The sequence below is a fragment of the Canis lupus genome, chromosome X, assembly GCF_048164855.1.
Source record: "Canis lupus baileyi chromosome X, mCanLup2.hap1, whole genome shotgun sequence".
Classification (NCBI taxonomy): domain Eukaryota; kingdom Metazoa; phylum Chordata; class Mammalia; order Carnivora; family Canidae; genus Canis; species Canis lupus.
Window position 1 is genome coordinate 103,650,625 of NC_132876.1, and position 12,262 is coordinate 103,662,886.

General features: G+C 35.3%; 1 protein-coding gene, 1 long non-coding RNA gene and 1 pseudogene across 8 annotated transcripts in view; 2 read left to right on the plus strand and 1 right to left on the minus strand.

Moving 5' to 3' along the window:
- The window catches only part of LOC140628629 (uncharacterized), a 51,709-nt gene extending 43,214 nt beyond the window's left edge, over positions 1-8,495 (plus strand). The window contains exon 3 of the long non-coding RNA XR_012026669.1: positions 8,427-8,495. This is a non-coding gene — a long non-coding RNA (uncharacterized lncRNA). The remainder of the gene's footprint in view (positions 1-8,426) is intronic.
- LOC140628624 (melanoma-associated antigen B18-like) overlaps positions 1-12,262 on the minus strand; it is a 273,856-nt gene that overhangs the window by 45,873 nt on the left and 215,721 nt on the right. Inside the window, exon 1 of one of the 7 annotated variants that reach the window (XM_072817983.1) lies at positions 12,197-12,215. The exons of the other annotated variants lie outside the window; for them this stretch is intronic. The gene's annotated coding sequence lies outside the window, so the exon portion shown is untranslated. Of the gene's footprint in view, positions 1-12,196; positions 12,216-12,262 lie in introns of those variants that run through there. 7 annotated transcript variants of the gene reach the window in all.
- The window catches only part of LOC140628627 (proteasome maturation protein pseudogene), a 77,889-nt pseudogene continuing 74,232 nt past the window's right edge, over positions 8,606-12,262 (plus strand).

The window sequence follows — 12,262 nt, forward strand, 5'->3', positions numbered from 1 at the left end:
CCAAGAAACAGTACTTAATGCTATTACCATTAATGCTGTTAGTATCATTCATATAATATTTAGTTATTATCCAAGAGAATAGACTATTAAATTTTTTCCAGTGAGTTGTCCTTAGACTGTCTAGATGTCAACCATAATGTTGTTCTCTGCTCACTTACTGAGATATCCAGTTTGACTTCTCTTCAACCCAGATGGCTCTGTTTATATAATGGGCCCCTCTGCCCATCAAGACTTGGGTCATCCCTCACATATGTCTGTGTATATACGACAACCACTAAGAGGAATCAAGAGTGGAAATAATATTGGTAATATAATAGCATCTAAGAAAAAAAAGGTAAAATCATGGATACATTCAGTCCAATGCTTTGGTATAGCCACAGTAATTTATGATTAGCTTAAAATTCTCATTCAGTACCAAGACCTTTCATATCCATGACTTAATTTTTCACTCTCTGTGGGGTTTATTCGGTATATTTCTTTATTCAAACTTAGGTTCAAGAAAAGTTTCTTTCAAAAGCATGCAGAGCCATCTGCTTAAATAGTTAGACCATAAGCAAACAGACTGGGTAAACAATTTTGGCTGTCACTCGATTATTGGTCTGATGTGAATACATATTCATTGTGTATTCACTGAAGTTCTCATGGATAACCTAATACAGATTTTTAAAGATGTTTTCTCTCTTTCATTCTTTCATATTTGAAAAAGAAAAGCAGAGTCCCTAAGGTGCATTTTGAACTGTCTGGAACTCAATATCTATTAATTTAACAGAATCACAAAAAGAGCAAAACACATTTACTTTTCAGTTTGTAGGAACAATTACTGTGTTGTATTTATTTTATAGTATCCACCTTCATATTATTTCTTCCTAAATTCTTCCTGTCAATCTCACTCAACATTCAGCTCTCTAAAATCACACCTCTTAAAAGTAGTGACAAGTAAAACCACTAAAGCCATGACATTAGCTGGCAAGGAGATGTGCTTGTAATATTTAAGCTGAGCACCCCTTCTAGAAGCTCATGATTTTCAGTTACTGTAATATCTTTTAGTCCCCTGCTATACAGTGCATTGTCAAGCAGAAATTTGGTTAATTTCATCACTATACGTAACCTCTAGGTGTGCTTTAAGAAAGAGGTTCTGTGGAGGCCCAGAATTTCAGGAATAAATATTCATAGTGTGTGTAGATCAGTTGTGCTAATGGCCCTAACCATTCACCCTTCCTTTATCCTTTCCCCTTTCCATCAAACTTTGTCATTCCTTCTCACTCTGGCAGGTCATTCTGCTTCCATCCTTGATCCTGGACTCCTCTCCTGTGACTTGCTTTGGCCAAGAGGATGTTAGCAAACTTGACTCAGAGGCTTGAAAAAGTACCTCCATGTTTCCACTTCCTCTCTTGCTCATCTACCTTTGCTTTGAGACTATGCCTACAAGAAGCATGTAAGAGAAACATGGAGAGAACTGCCTCATCACTCAAGAAGGAGTGATATGGACATCAGGAAAGGCCTAAGAGAAACATTGATATGAACGTTGGGCTGTCTCTTAAAGATTCATAGGAATTTATTAGACTATGAAGTAGAAGGATGTATCAGGAGGGGGTAAATAGAAAAACCTATCAGTTTGTGAAAAAAACACGGCATATTTAAAAAACCCAAATAGCTAGATGGGAACCATCTCATCACAGAGGTCATTGTGTGGCATGCTAGGAGTTTGTATTATATGTTATAATTTTGGCAATGGGGGGTTACTGAAGAGATTTTTAGCAAGTGTTGCTTGGTATCACTTTAAAATGAATGATGGCAGGAGGTTCAAGGATAGACTAGAGATTGCAGAGACTGAAGGAAGAGAGCATGACTGGGAGAGGACTGAAATGGTCCAAGTAAGAAATGGTGGCTGCCATGTTTAAGTCATAAAAGTGGCAGAGTGAAGAAGCAGATTCAGGAAATATTTACAAGCGGAAGTGAAAGACCTGGCGAATAAACTGAATACAGGTAAGGAGTGGGAAGAAATGGTTCCCAGGTTCATGGGAGTATTCACTGAGATAGACAGCATACTCAAGAAGTGGGCTTGGGCTGAAGCAAGAAGAAGGTAGAAGAGAGTGCCATGAACTCAGTTTTCTATTAATAGAATATGAAGGTCATCTTAGATGTCATCGAGATGATTTAAGTCAGTGGAGGAGCATACAGTCTATTCAATTGGAGTGTTCATCATGGCATCCTAAGCTGTAGTCTTATAGGTAGAAATGGAAACTGATACATCAAAGGGGAAACAAAAAGAGCTGTATTATTCTTTGACACAGTCTCTAATAAACAGAACCTGAGGCATGGGTTAAAGAGCCGATACTTTATTTAGGAGATGGAAATCTAAGGCAGCACGCTTAAGAAAAAGGCAAGTAAAGATTGTTTTACCCTGTTGGTTACCATGTTGTGGTAAACTGAAAAGAGACACTGAAGGCTGCTCAGCAAGTCGGGCTGCTTAGCATCTGAGGTTTCTCCAGATAAGCCATGAGGTGAAACTGGGCCTCAGAGTAGAGTGTGTCATTTAATCTTGTTGTATAGTGTCCCATTGAAGGATGGAAGCAGTTGAACTGGAAACTCTGGGTATCGGCTTGGTCTGCCTGGCTGTGTGACAGGAAGAAAGGGGGAGAGTCTAGCAGAGACAAATGATTGACTGGCCTTGGTCCAATGTGGTAAAAATACTGGGACACAACTGGAAATAAGGAGGTAGTAAGGGAATCTCATCAGGGAGGCTCACAAACCACGTGTCCAATACTATATATCAACATGGTACAAACTGGAAAACCTTAATTTTGATTCCAGAAATAAAGCTGGAAAATATGTTTTGCTACATAACACTTGCTAATGTGGCTGTAAAATATTTTTAATTTTCCTAACACATTCTCATGTGGGTTTTGTGTGGAGAATTCCATAGTTTGGATGCAACTTGACATATATAAAAGAAATAGATTCTACTGAGCTCATTTTGACAAATGCAACACAAGAAGAGTGTCCAATATGATATAAAATATGGTGAAGAAAGTAGAATCTTTCTAGAACACTGTACAAACTCAAAAATGCATCCCTCAATTAATTTATATTAATGTATATTATTATTTATTTATGATAATCCATCATAAAACATACTTTTATAGGACTTTTAAAATATCCACAGTATGTTTATACCACATTATACTATATTAGGGGCTGAATTCTTCTAAAGACACATTTGATACATCCAAAATACATCCAAACATATCAGTGATTATTATGAATATGCATAAACCAATTTGACTAAAACCTGGGGCACCTAGGTGGCTCAGCCAGGTAAGAATCTGACTCTTGATTTTGGCTCAGATCATGATCTCAGGGTTATGAGATAGAGCCCCATGTTGGGCTCTATGCTGGGCATGGAACCTACTTGAGATTCTCTCTCTTCCTCTGCCTCTCCCCTGTGCCTGCTTGCTCTCTCTCTCAAAAAATAAAAAATAAAGTAAATAAAACAAGCAAAACCCAGCTATTATCCTATTTATGAGGACACATAAGATAGAATGGTGGTAAAGACTAAAAATGAAGAGAAAATCCTATGTTAGACAAATGATAAGGAGAAGGCAATGGTAGCAATACAAATAACAGACAAAACAATATTCAAGGTCAAACAGGGACAGATTGATAAAAGTTGTTGAAAATCCCATCAGTGTCTTAACATAAAGAGAACAGAACTTTCATGAGGACATCTCCATCTAACTGAACAAGTGCAAATATAAAAAAAATATGAGAAAGTCATCAAAATACAGAGGAAATGGACATATAAATAATACCAACAAGAGGTATTACAGATGGTGAGAACAGAGAATGGACCCAAACAAATTGATGACTGGTGCTCCTAAACAAAAAAACAGTAACCAGCAGAAGTAGTGGTAAAAGATTTAGTAATCTACATGATTTCAAACAAACAAAACCAAAGTAACCCAAGAGTAATTAAAATATGCAGTATGAAAAAGTGCACAAGTTGTACCTGACAAAATTATTGGCATTTTACTAAAACCTCTCTCTTTCTCTCTCTGCCCACTCTGTATGTATTTGTATATGTATATATATGTGTGTGTGTGTGTGTGTGTATCCTTATTTTTTAAGTTGCAAGGATGAAAGAAAAGATCATACTAGCATTCAGCAGAAACATTAAGTTACATAGAAAGAGAAACTAATCTGAATACTTTCAGTGTTCTTTTCCATGATGCTAAATACTATAAACCCTGAGTTTTTTAGAGAAAAATTATTTGTGACTCTATACTTTCTACAAAGAGATAAGAATTCATCATATGTTAACCTGTTAGCACACAAAAAATTTCTCTTTTGGTATATATGGGCTCAAGCATATATTACCAGAGCACCTTTCCTGACAAGTCTACTCCAGTGGTGAGAATGGAGACTCAGACTCAGGCATGAAATTTTGTTTTTCAAAGACAGCAAATAAGTCTGCTCAGGCTGCCATAAAAAAATCCCATAGCCTGACTGGCTTAAACAAAAGACATTTATTCCCTTATGGTTCTGGAAACTAGACCAGTTCAAGTTGTCAGCCTAGTTGGTTTCTGGTGGAAGCCTTCTTCCTGGTGAGCAGATCGCCACCTTCTTACTGTGCCCTCACATGACCTTTCCTTGGGGTAAGCATATGGGGAGAGAGTTCACCAGTGTCTCTTCTTATTAGGACACTATTCCTTTTGTGTGTGTGTGTGATTATTTTATTTTATTTATTTTTTATAAATTTATTTTTTTATTGGTGTTCAATTTGCCAACATATAGAATAACACCCAGTGCTCATCCCGTCAAGTGCCCACCTCAGTGCCCGTCACCCAGTCACCCCCACCCCCCGCCTACCTCCCCTTCCACCACCCCTAGTTCGTTTCCCAGAGTTAGGAGTCTCTCATGTTCTGTCTCCCTTCTTGATATTTCCCACTCATTTTTTCTCCTTTCCCCTTTATTCCCTTTCACTATTTTTTATATTCCCCAAATGAATGAGACCATATAATGTTTGTCCTTCTCTGATTGACTTATTTCACTCAGCATAATACCCTCCAGTTCCATCCACGTGGAAGCAAATGGTGGGTATTTGTCATTTCTAATGGCTGAGTAATATTAGGACACTATTCCTATAGAATCATGTCTCCATTTCAATGGCCTCACTTAACTTTAATTACTTCCATAGAGACCCCATCTTCAAATACAGTCACATTAGGGGTTAGGGCTTTAGAATACAAATTTGGGTGGAAAGACACAAGCATTCAGTCCATAACAGATAAGGAATGAACATTAAATCATTTAAACATAAATCTGATTAGGACTGCATATGTACAATTGAAATAAGTATCTGAAACCTCAAAATGGAAATGTACCAAGTAAAATAATAAATAGATTTAGATTCCATGCTATGCTAACAAAAACCCCAGACACAAAATAGGTTTAAATTTGAAGGGATCTATGCACTCTAATGTTTATTACAGCAATATTTATAACAGCCAAACTATGGAAGTAGCCCAAGTGTTCATCAATAAATGAATGGATAAAGAAAATATGGTGTGTGTGTGTATGTGTATATCAATTTATGTGTATACACACACACACACACACACACATATATATAAACATATACATACCATGGAATATTATTCGGCCTACACAAAGAATGAAATCTTGCCATTTGCAGCAACATGGATGGAGCTAGAGAGTATCATGCTAAGTGAAATAAGCCAGTCAGAGAAAGACAAATACCTTATGATTTCAATTGTATGTGGAATTCAAGGGAAAAAAAAACAACAAAAGAAAAAAGAGAGAGAGAGATAACCAAAAAAGAGACTCTTAACTATAGTGACAAATGGATAGTTACTCAAGAAAAGGTGGGTGGGAGGATGAGTGAAATAGGTGAAGGGGATTAAGAGTACATTTATCCAGGGGCACGTGGATGGCTCAGGCAAGTAAGCATCTGACTCTTGATTTTGGCTCAGGTCACAAAATCAGGGTTGTGGGATTGAGCCCTGCATTGGGTCTGCTTGGGATTCTCTCTCTCTCTCACTCTTCACCATATGTGCTCTCTCTCTCTCAAATAAATAAATCTTTTTTTAAAAAAAGAGTGCACATCGCAATGAGCACTGAGTAATGTATAGAATTGCTTAATCATTATATTGTACACCTGAAACCAATATAACACTGTATGTTAACTATACTGGAATTAAAATTTTAAAAATACATTTAAATGTCATAATTTTACATTCTTTTTCCAAATCCATAGTTACTGTTCTGACTTGACACTACTATATGTAATAATTTTTCTTTTAAACTTTTTCATGTTTTTCTGTAATCTTGTAACTCTTATTGTTTTAATATGCTAAAAGGTGATGATTTACTGTTTACATGATACAGGTACATTGTAATGCACTATAAGCATCTGACAATTACTAATGTTTGCCATTTTTACAACTTGTCTCATGTAACTCTAAATTCATTTACTAATAACATGAGAAATCTCTTCAATCAGCAATTTCATTGAATTGCATTAAACTCCCAAAGCATATGTGCTATCATTTTGGTTATTCAGCAGGCTTTCTGCCTGAAACTTCCTAGTACTTCTGCATACCCTAAGAAAAATGACAATTAGAGCTGAATACCCAAGAGTGCTAAAATAAGAGGATGCCATTTTTTCCTCAATTTTCAATGTAATTTTTCTCTATTTTTGGAATTTGTTAATAAGCATAACAGAGGATCAATACCAAATGATTTTTAAAAGCATATTAGGTTGGGATCCCTGGGTGGCGCAACGGTTTGGCGCCTGCCTTTGGCCCAGGGAGCGATCCTGGAAACCCAGGATCGAATCCCACGTCGGGCTCCCAGTGCGTGGAGCCTGCTTCTCCCTCTGCCTATGTCTCTGCCTCTCTCTCTCTTTCTCTCTCTCTCTCTCTGTGACTATCATAAATAAATTAAAAAATTAAAAAAAATAAAAGCATATTAGGTTTAAAAAGCATACTTTTATTAGAGTTTAAAATATAAAAAAAAAGAGTTTAAAAATATAAAATAGTAATCTATACCATAGAAAATAATCTACAATTTAACTTATTACTGAATTCTCTTTTCATTTTCCTCTTTATATTGGAGCAAAATATACAAAACCAATACAATTATCACAAATTTTAAGTCAGATTTCAAAATGAGACTGTATTACTTGTTTTTTAAATTTAAGATTGGTCAGCTAATCCATTTTATTTAGTTCCATTTCAATTTTTTTTCCAAAACTGCTGTAGTGTGCAAAGGATAAACATTATTTTATAAAATGCCATAAGGCAAATTATTTATGTCTATATTTCTGAGATCAATTATTAAAAGGCAAAAAGTATACCTCACCATGTCACATACAAAATGGCACTTAGGAAAATAGAAGACTGAAAAAAAGACCACATTTACTATAAATAAGATTGTATGGGTAATATTGAAAAGTTTAGATGTAAACATTCTATATGAAAGGATAATTAGAAATCAGTATCTGTTTTCTGACTACAGCTTGAAACGTGTTTCAAAGAGAACTTTAAGAAAGATATATGCAAATATATACTATACATACATGGATATATAAATATCCATATATGTTCTAAGTTTTATAAATATATGTATTTTATGCTATAGTAAATTAGAACTAGAAAAGTCATATGCTTAGCTTTGCCTTTCATTCATATAATTCTCTTAAGACAACCTTGACTCTTAAACCCACTTCCATCCAGAACTCTCTTTAATCTCATGGTTCCAAGTCCCAATCACTCTTAGGCCTTAGAGAGCTCTATTGTATTTTTCTGTGGCTAGTAAATAAACTAAGAGCATGGAAATTTCTGCAGAACTTTTAAAAACCAGCCTTGAAAGTAATGTCTTTCACTTCTGTCCATGTTTCACTGGCCAGAACACAACCATATGGTCCCACATAACTGCCAAGGGCCAAAGAAATGTTTGCGTTTCAAAAGAAGAGAAATAACACGGATATTGGTGAGAAACAATATCCTCTGCCACAATATTTTTAAAAATGTTTTCTAGCACAGGATGTATCACAAAACTGGATTTTGTTACGTCCCTTAGGAACACACTAAGACAAACAATGGTTTTTACTTAAACAACTTTAATCTTATCAAACACATAGCTAGACCTCGTGCCAATCCTTTCATAAACTTAACCCTGAGTACATCTTTGTCCTAAATCTCTCCCACTGAAAATAGAGAAAAAGTCCTCTACCACTGTCTATCCATGGGCCTTCTTTACAATAATAATGCAGGATTTCCTCTGATAAACTGTACCATGCATTTATAGTGCTTTTTATTTTTATTATTTTGGACTAATGGTTGGTTATTCACTGTGGAAATGACTGTTTTTGATGGTTTGTTACTCTGAATTTTATCTAACAGCAAACATGTAACTATCTTGATGATGCGTAGGCCATGTGCTCAAAGCATGAAGTAACAGAAGATGAAAGGTAAGTGATATTTATCCTTTAACAGAATTTGTGTGGAAGAAGGGGTGCAGAAATGGTCAGTGATGATGTCACAATGGCTCTGAGATGTGGAATTCACATTTCTGGCTCAGGGCTTAGTTTCCATATGAAAAACAGACCCCTTTTACTCGTGTGTGCTTGCATTCTGTGTCTGAAGTCAGGGGTCAGCACTCTGCCTGTGTTTTTGTAAATAAAGTGTAGAGTTGTGCCCATTTGTTTATGTACCGTCCGTGGCCGATTTCGAGCTAAAATGGCAGAGGTGAGTTGGTGCAAAAGATTGTATGTGGTCCAGAGAGCTGAAAATACCTACTATCTGGACTGGCCATTAAACATTTGCCCACCCCTGCTTCAAACCCATGAGGAGAGAACATTAAGTTTCCTTTTACAGTTGCTTAGTTTCCGTTTTCAACCCACAGAAAACAAAGTAAAAGCTATTAAAATCCAACTCTAACACCTGGTTAACAATGCTGGTTGTTTAGCTTCAAAAAGGTTCAAACTGAAATTAAATTAAGGAACACTGGGAAACCTTATTGAACAACAGTTCTTTGTAATGATTTCCTGCCGTGGAGGCCAGTTTTGAATGCATTTTATAGTTGTCTTTCCTTTATAAATATATGAACACAAAGACAAATTGTCTCTAAAATCACAGCTTTTAGTCTCAGATATTTCATATCACAGTGATATAAGTTTTAATGTTTGTAGATAGTTTGAAAAACAGGCATAAAGGGGCTGTAAAATGTGGCATAAATCTTACAGCTACCTGGGGCATGTTTTAAATAGTAGGCCTGTAAGGAGTTGCTTAAAGAAGGTTTTGTATCCTCAAAACTATTTTTGCAATAAATAATGCATCACACATTCAAATCTAAATGGAGCATACTGAGGTGCCTAATTTCCATTTTAATCATAAGTATTAAAATTGCATATAAGATTTTATTATTTTAATAATATCTAAAACAAAATATAATGGTATAAACCATTCTTATCAAATGACTATCTGAAAAGACAGATTAGTCCCATTAAGGGCAAATATGCTCTAGTTACTAGGACCATTAAAAAGTAGGAAATTATTCTTCATTATCTGAGGTCTTCCCTCAGATAACAGTCTAACTGTTAAAAACTAAAATACAAGATCATAAATGATGATTGCCAATTTCAGTTTCAAAATTACAATGGACTGTTTTTATTTCACTCAGAGATCACATGATTTCATACTGTGCTACCAATCTACACCAGGATGTGACTTTCTTTCTATTTAGGCTGGGGTTCTCCCATGATGTGTTCCAGTGATCTAGTGATGAAAACAGTAGACCCAGTCTCTTACACCTGTAATAACCAAGAATTAAAAATAGATACTAAACTGGTCTTCGTAAGTAAGAGTTGATGAAGAGCTAAATGCTACAGAGGGGGTGCCAAATCTAGGTTTATGAGATAGAGTTTTCAACTTTTATAAAACTTTCTGTAGCAATTTCTCTGACCCTTCATAGTCACACTAATGATTAAAATGAATGATGATAGGACACCTGGGTGGCTCAATCGGGTAAGCACCTGCCTTCAGCTCAGGTCATAATCCCAGGGTCCTGGGTTTGAGTCCCTTGTCAGCCTCCTTGTTCAGTGGAGAGTCTTTTTCTCCCTCTGCCTGCCATTCCTCCTGCTTGTGTTCTCTCTCTCTCTTATAAATAAATAAATAAATAAATAAATAAATAAATAAATAAATAAACAAATAAATATTTTTAAAAATAATAAAATGAATGATGATGCAAAGAAAAACTTAAATGAGTGTATGACTTTTAATTACATTGTATTTTTCAAATTTGCCTTAAAATGCTGTACTTTATAGTGACTTTTTTTTTTTTTTATTTTAATATGTATTCTCAGAGAGTTCAGACACCTTGAGGAATGGCCACACAGTAAAAAAGAGATGCCATCAGAGGTCAGTCTTGACTTAAACTACAAAATAGATGATTTGCTCTCAAAGATCCTGCTGCTTATCTTATAATCACTTTGCTATTTGAAGTCTCCCCCAGCTGTTTATTAGCTTTGTGCAGCAGCCCTGATTTCCTAGGCAGCATTTCTAAAAATATTTTTCAAGACCAACCACCAGAGACTCAATAGAGATGCTTGTTACATTATACAGATTCCTTGGCCAATTTTCAGTTTTACTGGATGAAATGTTGAGGGAGGTAAGCCTGGGAATCAGTCCAAAATTAATCATAGAAAGTAGGCTAATGGCAGACAATGTCATAATGTGTTATCCCTCTGAATTAGACATTGGAATTTTAAGAGAGTTCTTTATAAGAAAATTACTTAAATTGGAGAAGAGTGCTAAATTGGAAGGATTTCAGGTGAATTGGAAAGATTATATAGATATGTAGGAGTTTGTGTTTTTTTACACTTCTCTACTTATGGTGCAAAGTTGGCATCTGGAGGACTCATGCTCACTCCAGCTATACATGTAATTTTGATTTATTCAGCTTAGATATCACTACATGGGTTGCCTAATAGAAACTACTAAAAAAAAACTGTCCTATTAGGTAGACAATGGCATGTTTGCCTACAAATGTTGGTAAATATTACAAATTTTTCCATTTTTAGGAAAAGCATGGATGTTAGGTAAACAATAGTTCTTACCAAGTCAGAGCAGATAGATACCTGAATAACTGGTTTAAATACTTTATGTGTTTGGAAACATGGGTCCTGTGACTTTGGATATGGTTTTTCCTTATGTAATTCTTACTGTCAACAAGTATATCTCTATAAGCAAAATCTTCCTTTTTTTTTTTAGTATTTAAATCACCCAGAAGTATAAGAAGTCAGTTACTGACTGTTGCTGAAAGTATATTTTTGTTTGAAACTGTACTTTAAAAAAACCACTTACAGACCAACTGGTGAATACATATAAAACCTGAAACTTAGACCAACATATTTTATGAGGATTCAGAAACAAAAGAAAAGGGATCTTTATAATTGTCCTTATAAAAATAAGAAAAAAATCCTGCAGTCAACAAGAAAAAGGGGAATTAGAATTGGAATGTTCTTTAGGCAAGCTAGAAAAACACTGAATGAAACAACCATACACCAACAAACTAGACAACCTAGAAGAAATGGAAAAATTCTCAGAAACCTACAACCTGTCAAGATAAGAAGAAAGAGATAATCTGAACAGACCAATTACCAGTAAGGAGATTTAATCAGTAATCAAAAAAATCTCCCTACCAAGAAAAGCCCAGGACCACATGACTTCAACGGTGAATTTTACCAAACATTTAAGGAAGAATTAATGCCACTCTTTCTCAAACTCTTCCAAAAACTGAAGAGTAGGTAACACTCCCAAACTCATTTTATGTGGCCAGCATTACCTTGATACCAAAGCCAGAAAAGGACACTACAAGAAAAGGGAACTATAGGCGAAAATCCCAGATGAATATAGATGCAAAAATTCTCAATAAAATACTAGCAAAGTGAGTTCAATAGCACATTAAAAAAGATCATTCACCATGAACAACTGGGATTTGTCCCTGGGATGCAGGGATAGTTCAACACATACAAGTCAATAAATGTAATACATCACATTAATAGCATTTTTAAAACCACATTATCTCAATAGATGCAGAAAAAGCATTTAACAAAATTCAACATCAGTTCATGATAAAAACTCCTAACAAATTAGATATAGAAGGAACATACCTCAGTATAATAAAGGCCTCTATGACAAGCCCACAGTTAACATCATGCTCGATGATAAAAGGTTGA